Raw genomic sequence first — 20,153 nt, 5'->3', positions numbered from 1 at the left:
AACTTTTGATGTGAAACCAATTCTACCTGCTTTACTTGCATGTTCTGATAATGTTTTCCGTGAAGACCTAGCACATGAACTAACTGTCTTCTTTGAGACAGAATCCCTAGGTCAAACTGATTTAGATGTAAAGGTAGAACCTCGAGATGAACTAAATGTTGAAAACGTGATAGACTTTGACACAACAATTAATGAATTTTATGAAAACATACCTGTTGTACGAAACCTGAAACGTATATTAGGTATAGTTGAAAAGGAAAATGTTGATTTGCAACTTAAGTGTTAATCATTAGAACAAACTCTTGCTTTGTGTGATAAATTGCCTCCACTTCCTAGAAAAAAATGTACTTATGATTTTACGGAAGGTGAAGTGCTTGTTTCTGCAGAGGAATTATGTCTTGAAATTAAGAGCTTAAAACAAAAAATAATTCAACTGAAACAGGTTAACACACTTAAGCAATCATCTACTGTTGAAACCAATGTGTCTGAATGTGTTGGTGGGATTCATAAGAAGGGGAAGGGAACAACAACATCTACGGATGCAAAACCCATTACTATTCTTAAAAACCCATTACGTTCTCAATTTGGTAAACGTGTTTCAAAAGTTGCACCTTCAACACAATTTGTTGTCAAGAGAGTTCATTCTCAAAATGGTTCTGTGTTAACTGAAAAGATTCCTATGATTTCAATGTCAAATCAATCAAAGGAAAGTCTTTTAACGAAATCAGTCAAGTCAACACAACACACGATTCCAAAACTTGATTTGAGTGAGTATGATGCAAAAGAACGTAAAATAAAATTAGAAATTTTGCAAAATTAATCATCTCATATGTCAACTAAAAAGTTTGGACGTCTAACTAACAGATGTGTTTTTCGTGTCACATGTCATAATCCAAATTTAACTTACAAGTCTGTATGGGTTCCTAAGTCCACGACTAAGAAAGTAGCAATCAAACCAAAGAAATCTGCTAGTCGACCTAGGAAGTCATCTCATGTTTTTCAATTTTCGTCTGTGAACAAAACATCTACTTGGAATAAGTTGTGTGTTAAGACTTCTGATAACGATGTAAAACTTGATATTGCGCATGATGCTTCATGTAATGTGTTTTTAAATGATACTTTATTGTCTAAATTGCATGATGCTTTAGGTGATTATCTCATTGTTGATCCAAAGTTTATTGTTGGTACTAACCGTAGAGGACCCAAGAAACTTTGGGTACCTAAACTCTAGGAAATTAACGTTTACAGAGTTTCAACGTCTGTGTTTAGTATATCAATTCAGGTTGCTCTCAACACATGACGGGCGATAAATCCTTGCTTGTCAATTTCGTTGACAAATTCCTAGGAATGGTTACTTTTGGAAATGATGAGATTGCAGCAATAACTGGTTATGGAGATTTTGTGAAAAATGGCATAACGATCAAACGGGTCTCATATGTTGAGGGTTTGGGGTGCTGTTTATTTAGTGTCAGCCAATTTTGTGACGGAGATCTCAAGGTTTTGTTTGAACATCGTCAATGCTCGGTACAATCCACCGATGGAAATGATCTCCTTGTTGGTAAACGGTGTGCTTCACTTTATACTATTGACCTCAATGATGCACCATCACATGGAACCATGTGTTTGGTCACTCGTTCAACAAAGGAAAATTCATTGTTATGGCATCACCGGATGTCTCACTTGAATTACAAGGGTATTAATTGACTCGTCTCTAAAGACTTAGTTGATGGTATTCCAAGCTTTCAATATGATAAGCATCATGTGTGTCCATCATGTGCGATGGGTAAGCTGAAACGGACTAATTATCCACTTAAGAAAAACCCCAGTACTTCATCGTCCTTGCAATTATTGCACATGGACTTATGTGGATCCATGAGGATTTCTAGTCTTGGTGGCCGAAAACATGTGCTTGTCATTGTTGATGATTATACCCGATTTACATGGATTTTCCTTCTACGAACAAAGTTCGAAACCCTCACCATTATCATTGAGTTCATTTAAAAGACTCAACACTCTTTTAACAAACATATTAAGAGTATTCGAACTGATAATGGGACGGAATTTAAGAATGACCTGCTTGATAGTTATTTGAAAGACCAAGGCATTGAACATCAGTTCTCTGCTGCACGAACCCCTCAACAGAATGGAGTAGTTGAACGACGTAATCGTACATTGTGCAAAGCAGCTCGAACGATGCTTGCTTACTCCAAAATACCTCTGAAAATATGGGGGGAAGCCATTTCTACTGCATGTTATACCCAAAATCGCTGCATCATTAATGAACGTTTTGATAAAACTCCTTATGAGTTACTATATGGTAGACGCTCGAATGTCAAATATTTCCGTGTCTTTGGTTATATATGCTATGTGCTTAACAATTTTGACAGCCTCGGAAAGTTTGATCCTCATGGCGATCAGGCCATATTTCTCGGTTATTCTTCGAACAAAGTTGCCTATCGTGTTTATCACAAACGGACAAAGACGATCAAGGAAAGCATTAATGTATAGTTCGATGAGTTATCGGGAATGGCTTTTGAACAACTCAGTTCAAAACCCGATCCTAACCTGGCTATTACTTCTTCCGCGCAAAACTCAATTTTCTTGAAGAAGGGTGTTCCTACGGAAACAACAGAGGAACTGGATGTCTTGTTTGATAGTCTTTATGCTCCTCAACGGAATTCAAATGTTCAAACCGTACCGGTTACACCATCACAGTCAACTACTGTGGAGACTCAATCAAGTCTTTTTGATGAAGATACAACACCAACTGATTCACCCGTTGCTTCTTCATCCTCCCTCCCACCTCCAGATACAGATAATCTTGAACCAATTCAAGATTCATCAGTTGATACAACTCCAGTTGGTTCTCCAAATACTCAATTGAATCCATTAGATGGTGTTACATCAGATCAAGCGGATCAAGGCTCAACGTCAACAACAGTTGATGTTCCAATGGATACCAATGATGTACAACCTCTTCCACATAACAACTGATGGACTAAAAGCCATCCAATTGATCTTATCATTGGTGATGCATCTGCTCCAGTCTCAACTCGAAGGGTAACTCAGAATATGTGTCTATACACTGCCTTTCTTAGTAAGATTAAACTAACAACGGTTGCTCAAGCTTTACTAGATCTGAACTGGGTAGTAGCAATGCAAGAAGAGATCAGTCAATTTGATCGTTTGAAAGTATGGTGATTAGTTCCAAGACCAACGGGTCAATGACCAATAGGGGTTAAGTGGATTTTTAAGAACAAGAAGGATTATGATGGAATTGTGGTTCGAAATAAGGCACGTCTTGTGGCCAAGGGATATCAACAACAAGAAGGTATTGATTATGATGAAGCATTTGCTCCGGTTGCTAGGATTGAGGCTATTCGTCTTTTCCTTGCATTTGCTTCTTATATGAAGTTCACGGTGTTTCAAATGGATGTCAAAACTGCTTTTCTGAAGGGTCATCTTCAAGAGGAAGTTTATGTTGATCAACCAGAAGACTTTGTCGATCCCATTCATCTAAACCACGTCTACTACTTGGAGAAAGCTTTATATGGTCTGAAGTAAGCACCGCGTGCATGGTACGAGACCTTAACAAAGTATTTGCTGGACAATGGCTTCTCTCGTAGAACGATTGATACAACGCTATTCATCCGTAAAAACCACGGTCACATTCTCTTGGTTCAAATTTACGTTGATGATATTATTTTTGGTTCCACGTCCCCGGCCTTATTGAAAGAATTCGGTGACCTTATGGTCAACAAATTCGAAATGAGCATGCTTGACCAGTTAAATTTCTTCTTGGGGTTACTAGTAAAACAATTACCAAATGGAATTTTTATCAGTCAAACAAAGTATATCAATGATATGCTAAAACATTTTAAAATGACTGCTTTAAAACCAATGACAACCCCAATAAGGACTTTACTGGATACTGATGCTAATGGGGAACCCTTTGACATTACGCTTTATCGAAGCATGGTTGGTTCTTTAATGTATCTGACTGCAAGTCGACCAGTCATTACACTTGCTGTAACTGTCTGTACCCGCTTTTAGTCCAACTCTAAGAAATCTCACTCCAAAGCGGTTGTTAGGATTTTTCAGTACCTTAAAGGTATACCTAACCTTGGGATCTGGTATCCTCATGGATCCGATTTTCAATCTCACTGCTTATACTGATGCGGATTATGGCGGTTGCCATGTTGATAGAAAAAGCACATCTGGATCAATTCAGATGTTGGGGAATAGGCTAGTTGGTTGGTCATCCAAAAAGCAGAACTGTGTGTCTTTATCAACAGCTGAGTCTGAGTACATTGCTGCAGCTCACTGTTGTTCACAAGTTTTGTGGATGCAAACTCAACTTTTGGACTATGGATTTCAAATTTCTAAGACCCCAATTTACTGTGATTCACAAAGTGCTATAGCAATTACAAGCAACCCGGTTCAACATTCTAAGACTAAACACATTGATATTCGTTATCATTTCATTAAGAACCATGTAGAAAAAGGGGATGTAGAGTTATACTTTGTGCCTACCAAAGTGCAATTAGCTGACATGTTCACTAAGCCCTTAGATGAACTTAGGCTAAAGTTCTTGATCAAATAGATTGGCATGGTATAGTATAGTTCTTGACATTCCTTAGATCTGTTGGGACTTATACTTGGGATCTTGTGTTTAAGGGGAGTAGATACATTCTAGGGGGAGCAACTACTTCTTATGCTTTAGATAACATCTTTCAAGGGGGAGCCTTACTTTTAGAATTCTGTTAACTTCCTGGGATTAAATTTCAATGGTTACGAAAGGGAGAGCTAACTCATTGATATCATATTTCAAGGGAGAGTTAATTCATTTTCTTGGGAATATATCAAAATGGTGATTTACTTTCTTGTATATCACATTTTGAGTGAGAGAAAAAGGGAGAAAATGAAAAGAAAATTATTTTTCAAAAGTGAAATTCATAAACTCTTTGTTTTTATCTGAAATAATTCACTAAGGCTTGTATACATCTTAGTATGGAATCCGTTTTAACAATTGGTATCACTGAAGATTTGTACTTTGTACATAATTCAAAATTTTCTAAGTACAAATCTTGTTTCGATAAAATTCATAAAAATTGGAAAAGATAAAATCCAAAAAGATTTGAATTTAAATGAATAAATGCTAATTTTAGCATTATACCGAATCTGACAACCAACAGTACAGATTCGGTAAGTTCAAAATAATTGTATCAGAAATATTTTTCATCAAAAATGTGATAATCTTGAATGATTTTTGATAAAGATTTGTCAAAGTTTGAAGTGCAATGTGTCTAAATTTGAAAATGGACTGCATTCGGTACTTAAGGCCCATTCGGTAAATCCCATTTCTTTAAAACATTCGGTATCTATAAATAGCGGGGTCAAAGTCAAACTTTCTTTTACTTTTACCTAATTGCATACCGAATCTGCTAAAACCTACCGAGTCTGCCTAATCTACCGAATTCGTCTCTCTGTATCTTCAAATCTTTGGTATATTCTTGTTTTAATTGAATGTAAGTATCACATGTTGTAGATCTGAGATAATTAAACATTTATAAACCAGAAAATCAAGCAAATAACATGATTGTGACACTTAATTTTGAAAAATGTTGCTTATACCGAATTTGAGTTGTATTTCTTAATTCTTTGATTAAACTCATTTGATTTGGTTGATTAACATGAAAGCTTGTCAAATCCATGTTAAATTAGTTGATCTATCAATTGACCGAGTCTGATTACATGTTTAATTGAGTATTTGATAAATTCTGTACATACCGAATGTGTTCTTGCTACAATGCCGAGTCTGTTCAAGTCATTAACATGTTTTCTGATTTGTTTGAGTTGTTAATTGATTGTGACTATGTTTTTACAGGATATAAGACTGAATATGCATGTTTGGGTGATTATGTATGATTTTTGAAGATACCGAATCTGTTCTTGGCATTATACCGAATCTGTAATTTGGTACCTTCAATATATGAGATTTTCAACTTGATAAATATTACATGCTTTGTTTATGTCTTTGGTATGAAAACTCAAGCTTATTTGGTTACAGAATCTCAAGTTTGCATGACTACCGAATCTACTTGATTTGTGCTTAAATATGACTAAGTGTTGTTCTGATTCTTTGTGTTATATAATTGACTTTGCATGATGATTTTGTACTGTAATGAATATCATATGAATGTCATGTTTGTCAATTACTCGTTCATATTTGGAATAAATGATTTTTATAACTTAGAAAAATCATAAAAATTATAAAATTTGAAAAATACAAAGGATTTCAAAGGCAAATAAGAATATAGATATGTGCTTTATGTTAAATATCTTGTGGTCTTCTATTTCTTATTTATACAGCTAAATGGCGAACAATCACTTCATCAACTTTGAAACCAACATTCCGTGCAATTACTGAACTGCAATACTAGAGAGGCATACACTGTGGCCTGCTCTAAGCTCAACTGTTAGTGTACCTATGACAAATCTGGAGCTACTCAATAGAACCATTAGGTTTGTGGAAGCTACACAACCTACTGCTGCAAATCCAGAGGGTATACAAGCTCGATTTGAGTTTGAGCTAAGAGGAGTTCAAGGGATGAGGAGTATCACTAAGGCTGATTTTAGGAGGATCTTTAGGCTTCCTCTTGTGTGACGACCCAGAAATTTCTGACCAAATTTAAACTTTAATCTTTATATTATTCCGACACGATAAGCAAAGTTTGTTAAGTTAAATCTCAAGAATTTTAAACTGTGTTCATACATTCATTATAACCTCGACCAAATTTCGACGATTCACGAACCGTTATATATAAATAGATATGTATATGTATATATATATATTATAACTTGAGAATATTAATAAAGTATTAAACGTATAATACTTTACACGAACGTATTTGTTTCAATATGATTTTCAACGAAAAAAAATATATATTAAATGATTGAATTATCAGAAACATTGAATTATGATTACAAGTCTCTGTTGAGAGGTCCACTATGATTTGAGAAAATCTATTCATCTTAACGATATTCAGAATAATTTGTAAAGCTATTTATAAATAAAAACAAAAAGTGTCATTTACGAAAGTTAGACAAAAGTTAGTGGAGAATTGGTTTCCATAATATTCTATTAATCTATTTTCAAACGTACAAAGACGTTTTCAGTTTAAAAAGAATTTTATTATTAAAACGTATATAACTTTTATAAATATCTAGAATCACTTTTGACAACTCATTACTTAACCAGTATAATAAATATAACGATATTTATATTTTATTTTATTAAATATATATAACGATTTAAATTAATATTATATATATTTATACGCGTATTATACATACATAGTTTTTTATACTTTTACTATACTTTAACTTTACCTTTACTTTTACTTTTACTTTACTTTAACTTTAATAATTCATACTTTAATAATTCACTTTAATAATTCATACTTTAATAATTCACTTTAATAATTCATACTTTAATAATTCACTTTAATAATTCATACTTTAATAATTCACTTTAATAATTCATACTTTAATAATTAACTTTAATAATTCATACTTTAATAATTCAAAAATCTATTATAAATAGAATTCAATAGGTTTCATTATTTCATAGAAACTTGAAAATATATTTCTCTAAACTCTCTCAATCGATTTATATATATATATATATATATATATATATATATATATATATATATATATATATATATATATATATATATATATATTTGCTCTGTATTATTTCAAGATATTATTAGTATACATAAAATATTACGACGGAGTGCTGTCCGAGTGATTTCAAAATAGTTTTTTTGAATGATTCGAAGCTAAGGAAATTATGGGTTATAGCTATGGAGGTGATGGGTATGGTTCATAGGTATGCTCGTGAGGTCAATCTAGTATTTATCATCTCCGTTGCGTCGACGTACTTTCCTGCAATATTGAATCTCAATATTGATACGTTCGTGAATCCGAGGCCAACCTTGCACTTGTTAAAAATGGTGTACGATTTTTAAAAATGGTGTACGATTTAAAAATTGATACGTTCGGATGAGTGAACGGAGATGGTAGAGTAGAAACTTTGATCAAAAATGGTGTACGATTTACAAGCTAGAATTGCTTTACCAACAGCATCAACAGGACCGTAGCATCATCAACACAGTCAGTGCCATCAGTATCGTCAGAATCAACAGCACCTGTAACATCACAAACTCTGTCAGTTCAAGAATCATTGTGGACATCATTACGAATCAACAACAAATATATTGTATCAACGAGTTATGAAGTATTAACTCATTTCCAATCGAAAGATTTATATGTATATTTTATATGTATAAATTTTTAAACCATAATAAATCTTCCCGTACTAAGCTATTATGTGTGAATCTTAACTACTCAGTTATTTCATATTACAAATATGCAATGATGTACGTCCTTCGTTCGCAACTTAACCATCGTTAATTACAATCTCTGTCTCAATTCATTAAAAAAATCCAATTCATAATAAATCAAGTGTATTATTCGAATATATGTTTGATTTTACACTTTCATCATCGATGTACTCGAAACTTTTCAAATAACATCATTCGTACCTTGCGAAGTTCACAAGAATTTCACGAAAACCAACAAATAACAAAGTAATGATTCATAATTTCAATATTATTGAAGAAATACTTATGCAATTTATAAAGTTTTAGGGATTACTCAATTCTAGTTCCAACCATAAAACAAATGAGTTTAATTTAATATTAACTCATTAAATCTATATTACATCTAAAGAAAATATACACATATATTTTCATAAAGACTGTAATAAACTTCTTTTGTACAAAATATTAATTGTGAAATTTTTTTTAACGGGTAGGTAATACCCGAGAGATATATAAATTCACAATTAATATATTATATTTTTCGAAACTAATTCAGCAATCATCAACTATACTCCCTACTTTCACAACAATATCCATTCTTTCATATAAATCAAAACAATCATACTCATTCAAATTCAATTACATATTCTGATTTTGAAATCGCATAATTCAATTCGAAATATAACCAGTATCATCACTCTTAGATTCCTATATCTTTAAAAGCTATACTTTGATTTCAAAACTGTGTTAGAACATCATATGTATTAACGATTATAATATGTGCTCAAACCCTTCGAAATTACTGAAGACACTTCAACTAAGGAACAATCGAGATGATGATCCAACCACATGTTACCCACAGTTATACACCTGAAAAAAAACTCTCAAAACCCAAGTCATAGTTCGACACGTATCCATGTTAGACCCTTTGGCATTTACTAGCTAAAATAACTTTTCAATTCCGTTTCAAAATAGACAGTTTTGTCACAGCTCCAGCAAGTCATCTTCGACTTCTCAATCAAAACAGTCTTATTATAACCTCGATAGATACGTTGCCCTTTCGCCAATGTTACCGGGGAATCGTTTATAATCACCACATTAGCAATAAACTTACCAACAAATTCATTGATCTTTGACTTTCCAAAAAAAAAAAATTCATTATAATTATCGAAACCCTATCATATACTCATTCGTACCTTATAACAAGAATTGCCATACCAATTATTGAGAATCAGCAATCAGTATTTTAAAACCTCGTAGCATGTCTACATCAACAATTACATATACACACAACGTCTACCTCCAAGACTTACATTCTTTGAATGAGAAATTTCTAAAAAACACCCTAAACTGCGAACCAGTTCTCGAAATTTTGAAAAATGCTGATGAAGCAGCAAAAACTGTAAACGACCTTAACAGTAAAAAGTTGGATGATAAAGGATAGTATATTGGCAAAGCTCAGTAAAAGGGAAGCTTTGGAACTGGAAAACGGATTGAGCAAAGTATGAAGGAGGCTGTGGACAAATCACAAAGGCTGAACCTGCCTTCAAAGAATCCAAATGATTCAGTACTTGCTGAAGTCATTAACGAATACCTTGCTCCTGACTCTAAACCCCTGCGGACAATATCCTTCATCATCATCTGATATTAGATATTCTAAGATATCATCGTATCTTTCATTATAAATATCATCCATAATTCTGAAGATATTTTTATAATTATTCTTATCTGAAATCATTTACCTCTTCGCGCTATCTGTATTATATCATAAAAGAAACTATTTTATTTTCTAAATTCTGAAACATTCGAGTTTAAAATAGGAATATTCTTGAAGAAGTGTTGGGAGCTGAAGCATGAGTTAGTATAATATAATGACACTTGATCAACGTGATTATATTACAGTAATTCATGCTGAGTTTCTAAATGGAACATGATGATTCACAGATCATAACGTCATCATGTGCTATGTTACACGACTCTTGTATTCTCTTCGATCTCTAAATATCAAAAAAATATTTCTTGATAATTCGGCCTTTTCCGAGGTATTCTGGTAATTTGACAAGTCAAGATCGTGTCATTACAATTTTCTTCCTAGAACATTAACAATGTTCATTCTGAAATTATATCTGCGAATTCTGGACCATTACAAGCGGTGCTTAATCGCAAGAAGAAGAAATGAAAAGACAAAGCTCCGAACTAGAAATGGGAGTATAAATCATAGCAAATAGAAGAGAGCATTAACTGTGGATGACAATGATTATAGAAGAAGCAAGGACTTTGAAATATAAGGGAAGATATAAAACCCAACAACAACCCAGAAATCACAAACCGTATATATCAATGCATATAGCAATATAAAGACACGGGAGAACTAAAAACACTATAAAACCAAGAGTATAGTAGAAGTAAATAGATTCTTCCAGAGGCAGATGAAAAAGAAGAGTGACAGATATGAAAGTGAGGAGTATATCAAGAATCAGCACTGGATGAAGCATATTGACAAATACTTTAAAATATGAGTTGAGAAGGTGTGAGTTGTAAGAAAACAAATGAGGTGGATTTATAGTGAAATATCCGACAGAGAAATCAAAATGGATTATCGCATTAATTCGAAGAGGATCATAATTTCCTTAATCGCTGAATAATCAAATCCAATATAGATTGCAAAGATTTTCTTTTCGGAGATCAATCGTGATGACATCAAAAGATACGACGAATCACTATTATCTTATTTCATTCATTTACGATAACTTCACTCACACGCTTCGAGTAATTGAATTATTTTATCCATTCTTCTTGAACATGATAAAACTCTATAATCGTTATAATAACATTCTCATTGTTAGTCATGACGACCTCTATCAAATTTCGGGGACGAAATTTCTTTAACGGGTAGGTACTATGACGACCCGGAAATTTCTGACCAAATTTAAACTTTAATCTTTATATTATTCCGACACGATAAGCAAAGTTTGTTAAGTTAAATCTCAAGAATTTTAAACTGTGTTCATACATTCATTATAACCTCGACCAAATTTCGACGATTCACGAACCGTTATATATAAATAGATATGTATATGTATATATATATATTATAACTTGAGAATATTAATAAAGTATTAAACGTATAATACTTTACACGAACGTATTTGTTTCAATATGATTTTCAACGAAAAAAAGTATATTAAATGATTGAATTATCAGAAACATTGAATTATGATTACAAGTCTCTGTTGAGAGGTCCACTATGATTTGAGAAAATCTATTCATCTTAACGATATTCAGAATAATTTGTAAAGCTATTTATAAATAAAAACAAAAAGTGTCATTTACGAAAGTTAGACAAAAGTTAGTGGAGAATTGGTTTCCATAATATTCTATTAATCTATTTTCAAACGTACAAAGACGTTTTCAGTTTAAAAAGAATTTTATTATTAAAACGTATATAACTTTTATAAATATCTAGAATCACTTTTGACAACTCATTACTTAACCAGTATAATAAATATAACGATATTTATATTTTATTTCATTAAATATATATAACGATTTAAATTAATATTATATATATTTATACGCGTATTATACATACATAGTTTTTTATACTTTTACTATACTTTAACTTTACCTTTACTTTTACTTTTACTTTACTTTAACTTTAATAATTCACTTTAATAATTCATACTTTAATAATTCACTTTAATAATTCATACTTTAATAATTCACTTTAATAATTCATACTTTAATAATTCACTTTAATAATTCATACTTTAATAATTCACTTTAATAATTCATACTTTAATAATTCACTTTAATAATTCATACTTTAATAATTCACTTTAATAATTCATACTTTAATAATTCACTTTAATAATTCATACTTTAATAATTCAAAAATCTATTATAAATAGAATTCAATAGGTTTCATTATTTCATAGAAACTTGAAAATATATTTCTCTAAACTCTCTCAATCGATTTATATATATATATATATATATATATATATATATATATATATATATATATATATATATATATATATATATATATATATATATATTTGCTATGTATTATTTCAAGATATTATTAGTATACATAAAATATTACGACGGAGTGCTGTCCGAGTGATTTCAAAATAGTTTTTTTGAATGATTCGAAGCTAAGGAAATTATGGGTTATAGCTATGGAGGTGATGGGTATGGTTCATGGGTATGCTCGAGAGGTCAATCTAGTATTTATCATCTCCGTTGCGTCGACGTACTTTCCTGCAATATTGAATCTCAATATTGATACGTTCGTGAATCCGAGGCCAACCTTGCACTTGTTAAATGACGTTATATGTATTTTTACTACGAAATACAGTATTGTGAGTTTCATTTGCTCCCTTTTTAATTGCTTTTGCAATATATATTTTTGGGCTGAGAATACATGCGCTGTTTTATAAATGTTTTACGAAATAGACACAAGTACTAAAACTAATTCTACGTGGGTTTAAACCAGAAATATACCCTTAGCTTGGTAACATTAAACTACTTGTCTATGTACGGTAGGCGCGAATCCTAAAGATAGATCTATTGGGCCTGACAAACCCCATCCTGACTATGGGATGCTTTAGTACTTCGAGGTTATATTAAACACACCTGATCTGGTGTACTTCAGAGGGTAAAACATGAACGTTAAGGCTTGTTACCGGGTGCCTACAACTTATAGAATACTTTTATACACTTGCGAGTGTACATATATTTATAAACGAAAATCTTGTGGTCTATTAATATATTGAAATGATTGTTATGATAAACCTATGAACTCACCAACCTTTTGGTTGACACTTTAAAGCATGTTTATTCTCAGGTATTAAAGAAATCTTTCGCTGTGCATTAGCTCATTTTAAGGATATTACTTGGAGTCATTCATGGCATATTTTGAAAGACGTTGCATTCGAGTCATTGAGTTCATCAAGATTATTATTAAGCCAATTATAGTTGGATGTATTATGAAATGGTGTGCATGCCGTCAACTTTCGTTGTAAAGAAAGTTTGTCTTTTAAAAACGAATGCAATGTTTGTAAAATGTATCATATAGAGGTCAAATACCTCGCGATGTAATCAACTATTGTCAATCGTTTATAATGTATATGAACGGGTCCTTTCAGTTGGTATCGGAGCGGTGGTCTTAGCGAACCAGGTCTGCATTAGTGTGTCTAACTGATAGTCTTTAGGATGCATTAGTGAGCCTGGACTTCGACCGTGTCTGCATGTCAAAAGTTTTGCTTATCATTTTTGTCGGAATTGCCTGCTTATCATTCTTAGTCTAGACACGTCTTACTGCATTGATTGCATAAATAGTGTATAGACAAAATACATATCTTAGCGTATCTGCTAATCCATATCTTAGCGTATCTGTTACTGTAAACTTTGCCTGACATATCAAATAAATTCCTCCGTAATCTACGAAATCTTTTGCGCTATATATATAGATATTCTATGTAATTAGAATACCACCCGATAGCCGAAAAATCATTTCATATCGAAAAATCCTTTATTCAATCGAACGAAATGGAATTCGTCATTAGTTCAAGTCCCTCGAATTCCGATATGGAATCCCACTCAAGTTCCGAAAGAAGTGTGACCGGAATAGATCAACCAATTAGTCATCATCTATTCTGGATGAATTGGGGATGGGTCCGTAGCCTCCTTAATAATTGGAGACAAGAAGAAGGTGATCCCTTCCATCTACCACATTGCCCTCTTGGCGAAGAACCTGAAGCACTTACCGGCGAACCTATCCGAAACACCATTTTCTCTCTTATTTCTAGAGTATCTCGTCATGATTACATACTACACCAAATTCTAGATTTTATTTATCCGCTCATCCGAACCAACAATCACCCCGGTGTAATAGAAGAAATCAACGAGCTTCGCGCTCGGGTAGTGGCTTTGGTGAATATGATGCAAAGGTTACAAACACCAGCAGCAGCACCAGCATCATAAACAGTACCACCATCAGCAACACCAACAGTACCATCACCACCACCAACAACAACATCCACATCCCACACCGCAACATCACAATCTGTATCTCAAACATCAACGTCATACGCCCTGTAAATATCCAGGAATATCAACAACAACAAACGATGAAGTATTAATTCATAAACTTCATTGAAGAGATATCTCTGCGGTAGTTATGTAATCTCCAAAATCTTAGAGATTATTTAATTCTGACCGTAAATCGGATGAGTGAACGGAGATGGTAGAGTAGAAACTTTGATCAAAAATGGTGTACGATTTACAAGCTAGAATTGTTTTACCAACAGCATCAACAGGACCGTAGCATCATCAACACAGTCAGTGCCGTCAGTATCGTCAGAATCAACAGCACCTGTAACATCACAAACTCTGTCAGTTCAAGAATCATTGTGGACATCATTACGAATCAACAACAAATATATTGTATCAACGAGTTATGAAGTATTAACTCATTTCCAATCGAAAGATTTATATGTATATTTTATATGTATAAATTTTTAAACCATAATAAATCTTCCCGTACTAAGCTATTATGTGTGAATCTTAACTACTCAGTTATTTCATATTACAAATATGCAATGATGTACGTCCTTCGTTCACAGCTTAACCATCGTTAATTACAATCTCTGTCTCAATTCAATAAAAAAATCCAATTCATAATAAATCAAGTGTATTATTCAAATATATGTTTGATTTTACACTTTCATCATTGATGTACTCGAAACTTTTCAAATAACATCATTCGTACCTTGCGAAGTTCACAAGAATTTCACGAAAACCAACAAATAACAAAGTAATGATTCATAATTTCAATATTATTGAAGAAATATGATAGTGTTCCAAATGAACATATATTTAGTAGCAATATCGTTCCAATATGTAAAGTTTTTAAATGTAATTTCCTTATTTTTAGTTGTAATAGTTAAATAAATAAGTGCGAAGACGAAAGACGCAAATCGCTCGAAAATGAAGATTTAAAGACAAAAACGAAGATTTGAAAGACCAAAACGTCCAAAAAGCTCAAATGTACAAGATACAATCAAAAAGGTTCAAATTATTGATGAAGAACGTCTAAAAATGACAAGAGTACAAGTTACAAAACGCAAAGTACAAGATATTAAATTATACGAAAGGACGTTCGAAAATCCGGAACCGGGACATGAACCAACTCTCAACGCTCGACGCAACGGTGTAAAAATTACGAGTCAACTATGCACAAGAATAAAATATAATATTTAAATAATTCATAATAAGAATAATATTAAATAATAAAAAGTTGTTAATTGAGCATAGTTCAGGGGTCGTAAATGAAAATTCAATTTCTAATTTGCCTATAAAAGGCTATATTACGTTCGATGAACCAGGGAAAAGAATTTTTTCCGATCTTTTTTTTTTCAATCAAATATCTATATCAAATATCAATATCTATATTCTATATCTCTATCATAATGTTAACTTAATAAGATATAACAATAATCTTAATTTTAATTTTAAATTATGATAATAATAAGATTTATGATAGAGATCGTTTGAGTGTGTAAGTCGAAATTCTGTCCGTGTAACGCTACGCTATTTTTAATCATTGTAAGTTATGTTCAACCTTTTTACATTAATGTCTCGTAGCTAAGTCGTTATTATGCTTATTTAAAATGAAGTACTCATGATGTTGGGCTAATTACTAAAATTGGGTTATTGAACTTTGGACCATAATTAAGGTTTGGGCAAAAGACCGACACTTGTGGAAATTGGATTATTGACTATTAATAGATGGGGGGTATTGTCTAATTGAGTGACAACTCATTGGAGTCTGTCGAACCTATCTTCAAATTAATTATCCTAATAATTAATAATGATTATGGTTGTCCTATTTAGTGATGTTCATATGGAATCTGTTATAATCATTTAATTAATCAATTGGGTTGGGTAATTGATTATTCATTCTGATCAAGTGGATGAATTAATATTCATAAACTAATTAAAACAGGGGTGGATTACATACAGTGATGACTGGTGTAATTGTTGACAGAAGTGATAACTGCGTCACAGTTTAAATCCTTAATCAGTTGGAATATTTGACTTCGGGTATAAGGGTAATTTGACGAGGATACTCGCACTTTATATTTATGACCGATGGACTATTATGGACAAAAACCAGATAGATGTATCAAATAAACCAGGACAAAGGACAATTAACCCATGGTAATAAATTAAAATCAACACGTCAAACATCATGATTACGGAAGTTTAAATAAGCATAATTCTTTTATTATATTTCTCATCGTATCTTTATTTACTGTCATTTTATTACTCGCAATTTTATTTACTGTCATTTTATTTATTGTCATTATTTTACGCACTTTAATTATCGTCATTTATCTTTACGCTTAAAATATAGAATCGACAAACCGGTCATTAAACGGTAAAACCCCCCTTTTATAATAATATTACTACTTATATAATTATATATATTTTGTATAAATATAGTTAAAAATATAGTAAGTATCACCAGCTCCCTGTGGAACGAACCGGACTTACTAAAAACTACACTACTCTACGATTAGGTACACTGCCTATAGTGTTGTAGCAAGGTTTAGGTATATCCCATCCGTAAATTAATAAAACTTGTGTCATATTTTGTAGTATTTTGTATTAAAAATAATACTATTTCGTACCCTCACGCTACATCATCAAGTTTTTGGCGCCGCTGCCGGGGAGCGCTAAAACGCTATATTTTTAATTATAATAATATTGAAATAGAATATAATAATATAATAATATTGAAATAGAATATAATAATATAAAAATATTTAAGAATCTTTACGTAAATTTTTTAAAAAAAAAGTCGTATTTATTAAATACTTCAGGGGTATATTATGTAACTTATAATTAATAATTGCTATCATGTCGCTTTCATGTGAATAGTAAATTAATTAATTTATTTTCATTTACTATTCATGAATAGTAAATGAATTAAAAAAAAAAGTTTTAAAAAAAAATTATAATTATAAAAAAATTATTAATTTGTAAAAAAAAAATCGTTTTTAAAAAAAAAAAAAAAATCGTTTTTTAAAAAAAAAAAAAAAAAAAAAATTTTCGTTTTAAAAAAAAAAAAAAAAAAATTTGTGTAAAAAAAAAAAAAAAATCGTTTTTTTTAAAAGAAAAAAAAAATCGTTTTAAAAAAAAAATTTGTAAAAAAAAAAAAATCGTTTTTTTTTTTTAAAATTTAAAAAAAAAAAAAAAAAAAAAAAACGTAAAAAAAAAAAAAAACGTAAAAAAAAAAAACGTAAAAAAAAAAAAAAAAAACGTAAAAAAAAAAAAAAAAAAATTATTAAAAAAAAATATATATATTTTTAAAATTTTGTCTATAAAAAAAAATGTTTTTTTTTAGTTTTATTACCTTTAGATTTTTAGACTATAGTCGCAACTTTTAGTATTAAGTTTAGTTTTGCCATAGTTATTTTCTTATTTTTATTTTTCGACGCCTTTTACCTATGTATCAATTACAATTCCAATTAGTAATCTCTATTTGTAGTTTTAATTTTAAGATAGTGATAGTTATAAGGTGGGATTAACCGCGTGTTTACAAACCACTCTTCGTCTTTTTCATTTTTCGACACTTTTCGACGCGCAATCTATTTCTTTCTTATTTCTCGCCATTCTAGTTTTTAGGACTTAGAATTTTTTTCTACTTCTTCTCTAAATTTCTTAAAATTACGAAAATTTATTTTAAGTGGTTAAATTGATAGACATCAAAATTTTCTGGTTCGTAGTAATAGTTGGATTTGTACGTGGACCGGGTTATTGGAGCCAAACAGTCCTCAATTATATTGAGACCAAACGAATCCTGCCCCTCTGCTGCATCTTTTGGCTATTCGAAACGTGGGCAAAATCAGAAAAGTCTATTAATTGGATAACTTATTATAATTTTTCTTTCCTTTTTAAAAACTAATAGGATATTCAGTGAATGCACCGAGCAAAACGTTCATCACCTTTCATACGTTCACCACCTGTAACTCGATCAAGACATCTAGCAAATATTGTCGCCGTTGATTTTTCTTTAGAATCGTCATCTAGTCGAACAAGAACTCCAACTCAAATTTCCGATAATCCATCTTTTGTACCCGACTTCACAATTAAGAACCCGGAGCATATTCAAGGACAATTCCAAGATCCTGAACCACTAATTATTCCTCCTGAACCACAAACCGTTAAATCAGAATCCTCTAGTGATTCGTATTCAACAAATTCAATTATGGAAGTAACGGAACCTCTAAGTATGGAAGATCGAATGAGAGCCACACGCACGGGCCAAGGTCACGCCATTATTAAGCCAGAAGTTAATGCGCCAGATTATGAAATTAAAGGACAAATCCTACACATGGTAACTAACCAATGCCAATTCAGTGGTGCACCGAATGAAGATCCTAACGAACACCTTCGTACGTTTAAAAGAATTTGTACACTATTCAAAATCCGAGAAGTGGAAGATGAGCAGATCTATCTCATGTTGTTTCCCTGGACTTTAAAGGGAGAAGCCAAAGATTGGTTAGAATCGTTACCTGAAGGGGCGATTGACACATGGGATGTTTTAGTTGAAAAATTTCTTAAACAATTCTTTCCGGCATCTAAAGCCGTGAGACTTCAAGGAGAAATTGTTACGTTCGCGCAAAAGCCAAATGAAACATTATATGAGGCGTGGACAAGATTCGGAAGGATGCTGAGAGGATGTCCTCAACACGGATTAGATACTTTTCAAATAGTACAAATCTTCTATAAAGGCGTAGACATCGCCACACGAAAAGACATCGACATAACAGCTGGTGGATCCATTATGAAGAAAACCGCAACTGAAGCTTACAAAATTATTGATAACACAGCCTCCCACTCGCATGAGTGGCACCAAGAAAAAGATATTTTTCGTTCATCTAAAGTGGCTAGAGCCGATTCTAGCCATGACTTTGATTCCGTTTCCGCAAAAATAGATGCTTTCGAAAGACGAATGGAAAAGATGAATAAAGATATTCACGCAATACGAATCAGTTGTGAGCAATGCGGTGGACCACACTTAATGAAAGACTGTCACATTGAACCAACGATGGAACAACGAGAGAATGTTTCCTATATGAACCAAAGGCCGGGAAATAATTATCAAAATAATTATCAACCGCCAAGGCTAAACTTAAATCGAAATCAAAACATTCTTTACAATCCAAAAGGACCCGACAATAACTCGTATAACCAACAAGGTCCGAATAACCAACCAACTCAAAACAACACTTTCAATCAACAAAGACCTGGCTTGTATAAACCACCACAACAAACCGACGAGAAGAAGTCAAATCTGGAAGAAGTGGTATTTAAGCTAGTTGAATCTCAAACACAATTTATTGAAACTCAAACCCAAACGAACGAGAGGTTTGATCAGTCATTAAGAACTCAACAAGCTTCCATTTTGAATCTAGAAAAACACGTAGGTACTCTTGCTAGCATGATAAGTGAGAGGGAACAAGGAAAGCTACCGAGTAATACTGAAGTAAATCCTCGGAATGAGAATGTTAATATGGTTTCAACGAATTCTGAAAAACCAGCACCAGAAGATGGGAAGGTTTTAGATGAGAGTAACAATGAAGAAGTTACACCACCACCACCCGAGTATGTAAAGCCAATGGTGGCACCATACAAACCACCCATCCCGTTTCCAAGAAAAGGAGTTGAGTATGAGCAAGTGATAGG

This window comes from Rutidosis leptorrhynchoides, chromosome 2, assembly GCF_046630445.1.
Source record: "Rutidosis leptorrhynchoides isolate AG116_Rl617_1_P2 chromosome 2, CSIRO_AGI_Rlap_v1, whole genome shotgun sequence".
NCBI lineage: Eukaryota > Viridiplantae > Streptophyta > Magnoliopsida > Asterales > Asteraceae > Rutidosis > Rutidosis leptorrhynchoides.
The sequence above is the reverse complement of the archived record's forward strand: the minus strand, read 5'-3'. Positions refer to the sequence as shown.